General features: G+C 41.5%; 1 protein-coding gene across 1 annotated transcript in view; it reads left to right on the forward strand.

The window, feature by feature from the left end:
* The first annotated feature begins 3,179 nt into the window (after positions 1-3,179).
* Positions 3,180-13,828, forward strand: part of BCAR3 (BCAR3 adaptor protein, NSP family member) — a 97,125-nt gene continuing 86,476 nt past the window's right edge. The window contains exon 1 of the mRNA XM_081324156.1: positions 3,180-3,444. The gene's annotated coding sequence lies outside the window, so the exon portion shown is untranslated. The remainder of the gene's footprint in view (positions 3,445-13,828) is intronic.

A 13,828-nucleotide genomic window follows, 5' to 3' on the forward strand; every position in this document is an offset into this window, starting at 1 on the left:
AATTGGGGAATGTGATTTATGACTGTTTATTGGAGGAGGGAATTGTGCTTTGTTACAAATGTGACTTTTTAACCATGGCTTAGGAAATCAGCAAAACTGAAAAACTGTGACATTGGTTTGTTTTACTCACTCAACAATAGATAAGCTATGGCAGGGGTCTTCAGACTTGGCAGCTTTAAGACTTGTAGATTTCAACTCCCAGAATTATTCAGCCAGCAGAGCTGGCTGAGGAATCCTGGGAGTTGAAGTCCACAAGTCTTAAAGCTGTCAGGTTTGGAGACCCCTGAGCTATGGCCTCATCAGATTGGCAAATTGCTAAATCACAATTTCCAGTGTCCCATACCTCTTTTCCAGTAAATTCTGGAGTACTTGAAGTTCCCCAACTTTCCTCTAATCTATTGTTAAGCTTATCTATAATTGTCCAGATTTTGGCATTAGTCTGCAAGTCCCTTTCCTTTCTGGTTGATATTCCAATCTACTGTTTGAACTTTGTTCCTTTCCTTTTTTTAATGGAAAAAAAACCTGGCCATCATACACCAGATAATAATAATAAAAAATTCCTCCCAAGTTCCTTTTTAACTACAGGTGGTCCTACAACTATTCATTTAGTGACTGTTTGAAGTTACAATAGCAGTGGAAAAATTGACTTATGGCCAGTTTTCACACTTAGGACAGTTGCAGCGTCCCCATGATTATGTGATCAAAATATGGGCACTTGGCAACTGGCATGTATTTATGACAGCTGTATTGCCCTGAGGTCACGTGATCACTGTTTATAACCTACCCAGCTGGTTTCCAACAAGCAAAGTAAATTGGAGAAGTCTTGTTCACTTAACTGCAGTGATTTGTGTAACAACTGTGGCAAAAAGATCATAAAATGGGGCCAAACCCATTTAACAACAGCCTGAGCAACAGAAATTTTGGGCTCAATTGTAGTCCTAAGTTGAGGACTACCTGTATGTTTGATATCCTCACTGTAGTAAACTATTTCCCATAGAAGTGTCACTTTGAATAGTGCAGATTCAAATTATGTGACCATTTCGTGAGATTAACTACACTAACAGAAACCTCCCTGTAAGCCTAAATCACAGTTCAATATGACATAAAATAAATCAATTTTAAACCAGCAGATACACTGTTTCAGTAACTACTGATCATATTAATCGCAAGTCATAGAGACGCAACAAACAATGAGAACGGTTACCTTTTCATCCTGTCCCCAAATCTGTGATTAGATCGACAGCTTCTCCTCGACAAACAGTAGAGCCCAGCCATATATTGGAGCAGGGCAGTGCAATCAGCCATGGGAACCCATGCTATCTATCGACTGCTTTAACCAACCAATTTTCCGGATGGCGCAAATTGCCCTTTCTCCAGGGTAGCAAAATACACAAAAAGGAGAGCTGTTTTCATTTGTTGGCTGCAGTTTCAATTAAGGACGCTTACTGGCTGGCCTACAATGAGCTTTTATTTTTTTATTTTTTTATTTTAATCCCATTTATATTTATTTTATTTTATTGGATTTGTATACCGCCCTATTCCCGTAGGACTCAGGGCGGTTTACAGGGCAGTTAAAACCAAGAATACAAAAATTAAAAACAATTAAAACAATTAAATTAAATTCAAGCCCCAAGAGTAAATCTAAAACCCAGTTAAATTAACAACCCCACAGTCTGGACCAAACAGATCGAAGAGCCAAGTTTTCAGGTCCTGGCGAAATGAGCAAAGGTCGGGGGCAGTCCTAAGTTCTGTGGGTAGTTGGTTCCATAGGGCAGGCGCACCCACAGAGAACGCCCTTCCCCTGGGAATAACCCGCCGGCATTCATTAACCGGCGGTACCCTGAGAAGGCCCTCCCTGTGGGGGCGCACAGGACGATGGGAAGATGATGCCGGCAGCAGGTGTTCCCTTAGATAGTCTGGACCCAAGCCATTTAGGGCTTTATAGGCCATTACCAGCACCTTGAATCTCACCCGGAGGGCAACCGGAAGCCAATGTAGCTCACGGAGGTGTTACACGGGAGTATCGGGAAGCGCAGCTGAATTCTGCACCAGTTGAAGCCTTCGGGTGGTCCTCAAGGGCAGCCCCATGTAGAGGGCATTGCAGTAGTCTAACCGGGAGGTCACGAGCACATGAGTGACTGTACGTAGAGCATCTCGGTCCAGATAGGGACGCAACTGGCGCACCAGGCAAATCTGGGCAAAAGCCCCCCTGGTCACGGCTCCTATATGATCTTCCAAACTGAGCCGTGAAATCCAGGAGGACTCCCAAGTTGCGAGCCCTATCAAGGGGGGGGGAGAGGAGTGTGTAATACCTCATCGCCTATTGTTAATGATGGAGAAGGCTGGAGATGCCGGTATGAACAGCCACTCAGTCTTGTCAGGATTGAGACATATCCCGCCCTTCTCCGAAGACTCAAGGGCGGCTTACAATTTAAAGCACAAATCAATGTGCTTAGCAATAGCTGTGGCTGGCACAGAGAAGATGTTGTGTGACACATTCTTCGGTGGGCATGGGTTGCCAATCAAGGCAGGGAAAGGGACCCACTGACACTTCCAACCGCTTAGCTGAACAACTAGAGCTAACTCCTCTCAAGAGACAGTTAAAAAAAAACCACAACCTCTCTTTTTTCGTTTGGGGGCGGGAGGAAAGAAAATTATTTTAGATGTGGAAGATTGCAGAAAACGCTTTCCCAAAGAGCCCCAGGCCAGGGCAAGAGGAGGTCACCATATGCAAATGACCTCACATAGAGGGCCACCGCAGCCTCAAGCCCGGCGCTGGGGCGGAAGCGGAGCAGCCCTAAATCACACTCTGGGAAGGCCGGTGCCCGCCTTGTTCTCCGCCCTCCTCACTCTCTGCAGCTGCCCGACTTGGCAGCGGGCAATCCCGGCGTCGTTCGCCAAGAGCGTCGTGAAACCCCTCAGCCTGGCCGACCGGGCCGCTGTCCTGGCCGGCTGCCAAAAGACCTGGGACGAGCTTTCGCGCCCGATGGTGCGAGCGAGCGCGCGCGCGCGAGCGCGAGCGGCTCCCCCTTTGCTAGCAGCGGTGCGCGAGCCCTCTCGCGGCGCTCCTCCCGCCCCCGCCCCCTCCCTCCCTCCCTCCCTCCCTCTGCTCCGGGCAAGGTAAGAGCGGCGGCGCCTGCTGGCTTTGCAAATGCCCGGGATGAGGACGGAGCCGGCTAGGGAAGAGTTGTGCTGCAGAAACTCAAGACAGGTTAACCGGGAGGAAAAGTCCTGGCCGTGGTGCGCAGCTGGTGCAGCCGCCCAGCGTTAGATAGTCCGGCTTGCTGGAGGGGCAGATCGCGAAGTTGCGCGTGGTTTCTTTCCGGATGGATTGACTGGTCCCCGCCAGGAGTAAAACTAGAGCACGAACTCGTGGAGACGAAAACGGACGGAGATCGTGCATATATATATATTTTTCTTCTTCTTCTTTTCTTTGACGCAGAAGTAAGTGGTTCGAATTCAGCGCGGGGTCCTAATTTGAAAATCCGGGCTTTTCCTTCTGAGTGTTCTGATATAGCGGGTTTTTGATAGAACTTTCCGAGAGCGAGAACAATATTATCTGCCTATTATTGCAACGCAGACTACGCATATCATCTTTAAACCTAGTTTGAGAGTCAAGTTTGGGCTAGTGGTTAAGGCGCTGGATTAGGAGGAGCTGAGTTCAAGTGTTGTCTTAGGCGCGGACGCCGACTTTAGGTGAATTTAAGGCGAGTCGGCTTCTCTCAATCCTAGGAAGAAGGCAGGGGCGAATTTCCGAAAAGGTTGGCTACCAAACTTCAGGGACTTCTTGGGGAGTCAAAGAAACAATAAAGGAAAGAGCTAGTTCAGATGATGCTTACGCATGTCTACCCAATGTCCCGTTAAGATTATCGAGGTAACTATCCCAAAAAACCACAGAATCAAACTTAAAGTTTCCAGTTCAATTACTAAAAGGATCGGATGCTGAAAAGATAGTGTTCTCCCTCCTTTGGTTGGGCATTTTTTGAGTAAAAATGGAGAGTATGTGTATTAAGGGCTGTAGGCATAGAAATTGTGCATACTTTCCCCAACACAATTACCCACAAAGATGTATGATGGTAGGCGAACTGTGATGACTAATAACAAGGAAAGACTGTCGCACTGGAGTGAGCTGGTCATTTGATATATGAAAAGAGAGCAGTGCATTTTTAGGTTATTGTTAGCGCAACTCGTTTAAAGATATTCTCAGTTTTTTAAAAATATACTAGGGTAGGAACGTGATATAATGGCAAAGGGCTGATATGAGTCATTTTAACAATTGGCATTTTTTCCCCTGACTGTACTCATATATTGCATACTTTATTGTTGGGATAATTGGCCAGGTATTTGTAACAAGCTAAAACGGGTTTGATGAAATGGTATTTTTAATTTGATTTCAGGTTTTATAATAAATGCTGTATGATTCACTGGTGAGATCCCCTAATATTACGCTCTTCCCTACAGTAGTAATTCTTAGTCATTTCAACAATCAGTTTTTTCCTGCCTCTCTTTGTTATTTTGTGTCAGATTAATGTCTTTGGGAATTGTTCTGGGATGGGTTTTTTGATTTTTTGTTTTTGGTATTCCATAAAGTCTGTATGGCATGGTAGAAACACTACAGTACTGATTGCTATTGATGTTCATGCTTTCACCACACTTTTTTTTCTCATTCCCCCCCCCCCCCCAAAAAAAAAATTCACCCAAGATTCTGAATTTCCAATGGTATCTCTTACACCGGTTATCCAGGAAACTTGTTTGTCTAAGCCAGATTTCATGTCTCTTTTTTTGTAACTTTGGTAGTGATTAATATGAAATAAAAATGAATTTCCATTTGGGAGAGGTTAATAAAAGAGATATTTGCTTCATTAATTGTCAACTATTGTATATCTTGAGGTGTAAGAGTGCCTTTAAGAAACATAACAAAATGTTTAAAAAAACTACTATGAAAATTGAGATGTAATGGAATTTCCCATGAAGACTCCCATTTGACTTTTTTTTTCCTTGTAAAATCAATTGGCACTGAAATACGAATATACAAAGTATTCCTTTATGGAGTACAGGCTTAGAAATAAACCCTTTAAACATTTCTAATTTCTATTATTAATATTAATTAATTTCTATTCTCACCATTCCTTTATCATATTATGGCCAGATTACCTTTTTGTTTCAATAAAATAGTGTGTGGTAGCCTCACTTTATTCTGGTTATTTGTTTTGTTTATTTGTTTGGTCAAATAATGAATTGCAGGTTGTGTTTGTTTTAGAACAGTGTCTCTCAGCCTTGGCAATTTTAAGCTGTGTGAATTTCAGTTCCCAGAATTCCCCAGCCACCATAGTTGGCTGAGGAATTCTGGGAGTTGAAGTCCACACAGCTTAAAATTGCCAAGGTTGAGGATCAATGCTCTAGAGCAGAGGTCCCCAACCTTTTGGGCATCAGGGACCGGTTCCGTGGAGAGAGATTTTTCCATTGACCTGAGGGGACATGGTTTTGTGTGCTGCCTGCATCCTGTGTATGGGGCTTTGCTTGTTTGTGCGGACCGCTTGCTGGCCTGCCGCGGCCCGATACTGGTCCATGGTCTTCTTCTCTGGCTATGATTCACCCTGAACTCACACATTCTCTCTCTTAATTTATGAAGGACTGATACAAATCTTAAGCTGCCAGACAACAGAAAGGATTAGGGAGCCATTGTGAGCTGTTGATGCTAAAGCAATACTTTATCTCTGGAGATAGGGAGAGTTGGAATTACCATGATTTCAAAGCCAGATTGAAAACTGCCTTGGATGTCATTGTGAATATGTTTTGTCAACTGCACCTTCATTATTGGGGCAAATACAGACAGGAAAAATAATCCTGAACCCAATCCAGATAAATTGAACATGTTTAAAGTCCCATAGGAGGCATTTAACTATCGCTTGTTAACTCCAACACTTAAATCAATTTGCCTCGAATGTACCTCCAAAGCATTCCAGTGTGGCTGATGACATTCTTTCCCTGATTTAATTGGATGAGTTAATAAAAACATGGTCTGAGTACACCAATAAGCCACTTTTAGTGGGATTCATTATTTTCTTTTCCCTCTCATCCATCCCCCTCTGAAAGTCCATTCTTTCCAAAGGTATTTAGGTTTACTGAAAGTTAGTTGGCTGGAAAAGTTCACATAGCGTATCCATGACAACTCTCAGAAATCAGGGTGACTGAATGGGGTGAGAACAATGGATGGACTCACCATGCAGAAGACAAGTCTGTCTAGGGATGGAGAAGGAGACCACAAGCTGCACTCTTATTATTTATGATCCATAAATTTATTATTTAGAACTCTGCAATGGTAAATTACTGCTCTGTTTTACCAAGAGGACACCATGGACATGAATTGAAGTTGAACTGGCCTCGAAGGATATTTTTCTTTATATTATCACTACATTATATGTAAACAAACTTTGTAGGAGCTTTTGTTGAGGTGGCTAGTCTAACTTAGAAGTGAAATAATTAAGCCTTAAAGATTACAGGATTTGGGCAAAACTTTTACTGGTTTAGAAGATGACATTCATTCTGTCGATATCTGGGACATACCACTTTATACCACGAGTAGGTGCTGATTTTCTTTTTCTTCTCTCAGCAAATTTGGTAGAGTCTTACTGGCTGTACAGAGTAGGATCTAATACAGGTAGACCTTGACCTACAACCACAATTGAGCGTAAAATTTCTATTGCTAAGTGAGATAGTTGTTAAGTGAGCTTTGCTCCATTTTATGACCTTTCTTTCCATAGTTGTTAAGTGAATCACTGCAGTTGTTAAGTGAGTCTGGCTTCCCCATTGACTTGGCTTGTCAAAAGGTCACAAAAGGTGGTCACATGACCCTGGGACACTGCAAAGGTCATAAATATGAGTCAGCTGCCAAGTGTCTGAATTTTGAATACATGATCATGGGGATGCTGCAATGGTCATAAGTATGAGAAATGGTCATAAATCACTTCTTCAGTGCCGTTGTAACTTGGAACGGTTACTAAACAAGTTGTTGTAAGCCCAGGGCTACCTGTAGAATGTCTCACATTTCAAGAAGGACTGCAGTGTGATGCTCCAGCATGGCCTAGCACCCAAATCTTTCTTTTTCTCAGTCATTTCTCCTGTTGGATCTATTTTGCCTATGAACAGTTCTTTGAAACTGCACCTATTTTTAAAATCCTCCAATAAACTTAATGTGGCTTTTGAATTATTATTTTTCTTGGTCAACAGAACCATGTCAGATATGCAATGTGACACCTGTCAAATTCCTCACCCACTGATTTTTTTTAAAAAAAAAATTCTTGCCATGTACAAAATGATTCATTGGAGGCTGGACTGCTGGACAGTAAACTCAGCCAGCTTCCTGCATCTCCGTCATTTATAAGAATGCTCTTGAGATACAAAGGCATTTGTAGGCAGTCTGTATGGTAGATGGCTGTATCCCTATATTTCATCCCTGTGAGATCCTCTGCCCCTCCCTCAAAAGACCAAGATATGCTGGGATGAGACCTAACATCTATGGACTGTTTAAATAGCAGAAGCAACTCTTACCAGCTTATTTTATGGCAAATTGTATTTTTGTACTATTTTGGCACAGCCCGCTATGCTAACCATTTCCTGAGTGGAGTTATGGCAGCTCCTCACAATTCCAAGCGTATTTAGCACTCTGAAATACTTGCCCAACTCTAGACTGTCTCTTTATTTCAAGTAAGTCTGATGATAAAGATTGTATTTTGGATCATTCTGACCAGAATTTCAAAACTGTTGGGCTAAAGGTGTGATAACTAAATTCTCAACGAATCAGAACCCTAAAAGTTGCGTAGACGAAGAGTATTTTGGCTAGGATAGCTACCACTTGCCGGACTGGTGAGCCATGTTGAACCCATCAAAAGGCTAATAACAGCTTCTTATTGGGAACAAATAATATTACTGGGGGCTTTTAAGTTTAAAAGTAAGACAATTAAGAGGGTGTGATAGAAATACAGAAATCACACTCAAAAGTAGGCTGGTCCCAAAGTCATCCAGTGACATTTAAAGGTGATTGATTCAGCACAGACAAAAGAAACCACTTTTTTATTTCAATGATTGTAGACTTGGCTAGGATAGGGGGTGACAATAACTGGCAGGTTAACTGGCTTTAATAGGTCAATAAGTAAAGGTAAAGGTTCCCCCGCACATGCGTGCTAGTTGTTTCCAACTCTAGGGGCCGGTGCTCATCTCCGTTTCAAAGCCCAAGAGCCAACACTTGTCCGAGGACGTCTCTGTGGTCATGTGGCTGGCATGACTAGACGCCAAAGGCGCACGGAATGCTGTTACCTTCCCACCAGAGTGGTCCCTATTTTTCTACTTGCATTTTTTATGTGCTTTCGAACTGCTAGGTTGGCAGAAGCTGGGACGAGTAACAGGCGCTCACTCTGCTACCTGGCACTCGGGATTTGACCCGTCAAACTGCCGACCTTCTGATCGACAAGCTCAGCGTCCTAACCCACTGAGCCACCGCGTCCCAATAGGTCAATAGACAGATTCATAGAGAATATTGCTTTTAGTAGTTGATATTCATGATAGCTCTTTCCTACAGAAGCAATTTATGAGAGGGTGATGCACTTTTCTGTTCAGTTCTGAATTTTCTCTGGTTGTCCACTGTGAGAACAGAATGCCAGACGAGACAGGTCTACAATCTGCTTAATACTCTTTTTTTTCTTCATAATGCTCTGGGCTTGACCACTCCTGTTGAAATATTAATCAACTTTTCTGCAAATAATTTGGGCATGTTAAGCAATGACGTTCTTCTTGGGGAAAAATGAAAGTGCAATTCTCTTTCTTCAAGTGAAGCCAGTTTTCAGTTCAAAAGAACCAAAACTACTAAATTTCATTCTTCTTTGCAGGCTTCTTCTTTTTTTCTTTTCTTTTTTAAAATTAACCTGTCTAGAAAATGTCTTTCAAGATATTATTGTTTAAACAGAAAATATATGAACCAAGATTAAATGCTGCTGGCACGACCTGGGAAATTTCTAACTTCTAGAGTGGTGCAACACCTTGGATCGAAAGATAAAAATGGGGTTCCTGAGCATACAGTTTCAGCTGTAGTACAGGTAGTCCTCGACTTACAACCACAATTGGGCCCAAAATTTCTGTTGCTAAGTGAGACATTTGTTAAATGAGTTTTGTCCCATTTTACAACCTTGCTTCCCACAGTTGTTAAGTGAATCACTGAAGTTGTTAAGTTAGTAACACGATTGTTAAGTGAATTCCGGTTTCCTCATTGACTTGGCTTGTCAGAAGATCTCAAAAGGTGATCCCATGACCCCGGGACACAGCAACCATCATAAATATGAGTCGGTTGCCAAGTGTCTGAATTTTGATCATGTGTCCAGGGGGATGCTACAGTGGTCATAAGTTTGAAAAACTGTCATAAGTCACATTTTTTCAGTGCTGTTGTAATGTCGAATGGTTACTAAATGAACTGTTGTAAATCAAGGACTACCTGTACTCTTTAAAGTGGCTGCATCTTTTTTCTAGGATTATAAGAGTCCCTTTCAAAGCAGTAGTATAAGCTTTGGAAAAGTCGGGCTTTCTCTTAAGTCAGTGATGGCAAACCTTTTAGAGACCGAGTGCCCAAACTGCAACCCAAAACCCACTTATGTATTGTCGGGTGCCAGGTGGGCGTGGCCCATTGGGTGGGTGTGGCTGTGGTGATAAAGGCAGACTGGGTGGGACTAAAAAGTTCAGTCAATTCCAACTTTGCGATATCTATTTTTTCCCCCACGAGAAGTTGAAATTGATTGATTGATTGAACTTTTTTTGTTGCACACAGCGGTGGAGGTTTTATAAAAAGCAAAAAGGTGGAGGTTTTATAAAAAGCAAAAAGGTTTTATAAAACCCAGCTGAAGGCCTAGGACTGGGGTGATGGCACGCGTGCCCACAGAAAGGGCTCTGCGTGCCACCTGTGGCACACGTGCCATAGGTTCGCCACCACAGCTCTAAGTGATAGACAAGTGATACATGCTTAGCCTTGCATATTTTGGGCCTTTCAGTAATGGGCACTGTAGAGTTCTAATAGAGTTAGTCCTGAATTTATAACCATTTGTTTAGAGACTATTTGACATTGCATCAGTTATTTACAACCAGCCCTTGGGCTTGCAGCTATCACGGATCCCTGTAGTCATGTAATCAAAATTTGGGCGCTTAGCAACCAGCAGGTATTTATAATGTTTGCAGAGTCATGTGATCACCATCTGCAACCTTCCCAGCCAGTTTACAATGAGCAAAGTTTAATGAGGCAGGCCAGATTCACTTAACGACCACATGGTTCCCTTAACTGCAGTGATACACTTAATCTTTGGCAAAAAAAAAGGTCATGACTCACTTAAGAACTGCCTGAATTAGCAATAGAAATTCTTGTCCCAATTGTGGTCATAAATCGAGGATTATCTGAACCGTCTATTCTCAAGCTTATTCAAGAATGCTAGCGTTTATTTTTCAAATGAAGGATATGAACCTAAATCATTTCACTAGGAAATTATACGTGAAATGAATGAGGCTTTAAAATAAATGTGTATTTTGAAGTTTAATAAAACTTTGCCCAGGCTTAATGACTGTCCCAGAGGTAATTGTACTAAGATATATTAAAAGAAAGGATACAAGACAAGGAGATGAAAAGAATGTTTTTGTTGGTCCTGGCATCTGCTTTTGTTATGGTTTTAGGCATCCCCTGGTAATAAGAGAAGATAGCTTGTTTCCAGAGATGCATTTTAAATAGTTCTGTGGCCCTTTGAAGTGTCTCAGAGCAGAATCCCATTTTTATTTGATCTGGATTCCATTTATTGTTATTAAACACATAACACAGCAGCAAAAGACAAAAGATTTGAGTCAGAAGAAAATGTTTTATAATCAGGCCTTGAACCAAATCTGACAAGACTTTGCAACTGTCATATTCAGTCAGGTCCAATAGGCATTTCCAATGTCAACTAACAAAGCAAACATTTTATTGACTAATTTATATTTCTGTCTTATTAGTTTGGTACCTGCCACAGAGCCAGTGTTTCACTGATTATAGGGACAATTGCTTACCTTCTTGGCTGGTATAACTCCTGTTTTCTCTTTCTCCTTTCTGAAACCTTGCTCGTGGTATCTTTATATTAAGTTTTTTTTTAAAAAGGAGAGGGGGGGGAAAGAGGTGTTTTGATTAGCCCAGCTTTGTTTGGTCTTGCTTAATTTCAACAATACTGCATTTCTGGATGTGCCCAGCTCCTTCACTGGACCTTGAGTTTTTCAGGAACATTCTATCAGATAATCTCATATGATGGCTTAGGGACCCTGCCAAAATTTAAAAAAATCAGTAAGCCTCCATCTCTCACAAGGTTGCCCATGTTTTAGAAGATGCTCCTATTGCTGTATGAGATGTTACAATATTTTAATACTGTAAATCTCTTTTGAAGTCCTTGGGAATCTAAATGGTGTTGCATGGCCAAACCCTGGGCCGACTGTGTGGCCCCAAGAAGATGGATCTTCCTTCCTTAGAAAATTTGAATAAAGAGTAGCGGACAAGTTCTATATTATAAATGTTCCAGACAATCTAAGATAAGTTGTTAAAGGAAAGATTCCAAAGATAGTAGTGTTAAGGATCTGACAGGTTATGACATTCTGGTTTGCTTTAAGCAATTTTGTCTTTTGTAATCAGTGGAATGACCTCTATCACCTAATGTCTCTATTGCCTAAATAATGGCCAGAGATAACAAGGAAATGGTTATCTCGTTTGAAAAAATGAGCGTTGAACTTTGCAAACTTTTACCAACCGATCAGATTTTGAAAAAAATTACAAAACGTAATTGCATGGCATTTAGTGATTCTTAATATGTAAGGAATCACTTTGTGGAGCTCACTGTATGCGACTGAATTTAATGATTTCAGACTTAATTAAGGTCTCTACATTCTTAGCTTTGATGTCTACCATGAGTCAATCTGTCAATTTTTCCAAAATCATCATACTAATTAATAAAAGCATCTATTAATGAAACTTAACTCCAAACATTTGATTATGTTTATTATTGTTAATTCATAACCTTCTGAAGAAAAGAGTACCATTATTCTGTCAGAATTGGTGAAAGATTTTTTTTTTTAATTTAGCTGAAACAAAAATTTACAGATGCTCTTTTGGTTACATAGTCGGATCAGACAGGGATGGAAATATCTGCTTTTTCATTTACTTTGGTTTGATGCTTGTTTACCATGGCCTCCTCTAAAATTGAGCCCTGACAATGTTTGGGTCATTCTGGGAAAATAACGACTCCAACTTTTGTAAAACTACTTTACAAATAAAAAAAGTCATAAAGGTTGCCAATTCATTTGGATTACAAAATAGAAAGTTTGTGTAGAAATTTTGATTCCTCATGAATGGATATTGCAAGCCACATCGTTATTCTGAGGCAAAATAAGAAAACTGCCTGATTTTTTTCAGCCTCTTTAAAAACAACTTTGATGTGTAAAAAACAATAGAATTTAAACATTGCCCTTTAATAAATGTTGGCTGATCCAGCTGCTGTAAAAGGCAGAACTTTAGAGGCTGATTCAAAACTGGCAACCCTAATAGACCTCATTATAATTTTTGTCATGTAAAGAACTGACAGATAATCCACTCTGCCAAGGAAAATAGCCTGAAGCAACATGGTTTGCAGAGCTAACAACTTTGTATTTGATTGCACATCAGCAAACCTGGTGCATCCAGAGGCTCATTTCCATATCTCTTTGTAAGAAAACCCTCCCGCATCTTGATCCATCCTTTGAAGTTGTTTTGACTGAGCTTACCCTGGCAGGGGAAGAAAAGAAAAAAAGAATATTTCCCACCTTATAGGTTGTTGAGCAGTACTTCTTTCTGAATACTGTGCCTTCCTTGCATTTTAAAGTCTCAAGGTGCAAAATCGGTAATGTCTATACCTCTCAGACTTAGCAAAAGCAACAACTTTTGCTTGTTGGAGGTATTACTAAAGTATCCACCAGCATCTTTTTTCATTGGTTATTGTTTTACTCTTAAGATTGATGTACGGAAAAGGCATCATTTAAGACAAGAGTCTTTGATCAACACAGAATCGCATGTGGGTCTCCAAACTCGGGGAACGCAACTGCCATAACAACTGCAAAAGTTGTCTTTAGTTTTAATTTTAAATGTGGCATTAACAATGAACGCAGGGGGATTGGAATTCATTTAAACACACACACACACCCCAATGTTCAGCAGACAAATATCAACAAGATGAAATGTAGTCCTTAGTTTGAAAAAAAAAGAGTGCTCTTCTATTCTTCAACAAGGACAGGGGTAGGCAACCTTGGCTCTTTTATGACGTGTGGACTTCAACTCCCAGCAGGCTCAGGAATTCTGGGAGTTGAAGTCCACACGTCATAAAAGAGCCAAGGTTGCCTACCCCTGAACAAGGATAACACTTAAAATTAGCATCTCAGTGTCTCTTTCCAAAGGCACAGATCTTTTTTTTTTTGTCAAGCTGTTTCATGACTGCAATCCTATATAGGTTTCTCTAGAACAGTGGTGGTGAACCTATGGCACGGGTGTCAGAGGCAGCACTCAGAGCCCTCTCTGTGGGCACCCGTGCCATGCCCCAGAGATGGCAACTGTCCCTGTTCAACCAGCCACCTGCTAACTCGCCAAGGTCCTACGTGGCCGGATGCATCCCGACACAGATGGTTTCTCTCCCCCCCCATCCCGTCCCTCCTGGCCTCGCATGCTCCCCTTTTCCCAGGCATGACCCACTGCATCACCTCCTCAGCTGTTGGCCAACCATCCATCTCGGAGGCGGCTTCTTTGAACTGCTGGTGA

Source organism: Vipera berus, assembly GCF_964194415.1.
Source record: "Vipera berus genome assembly, chromosome: 3".
NCBI classification, from domain to species: Eukaryota; Metazoa; Chordata; class Lepidosauria; order Squamata; family Viperidae; genus Vipera; species Vipera berus.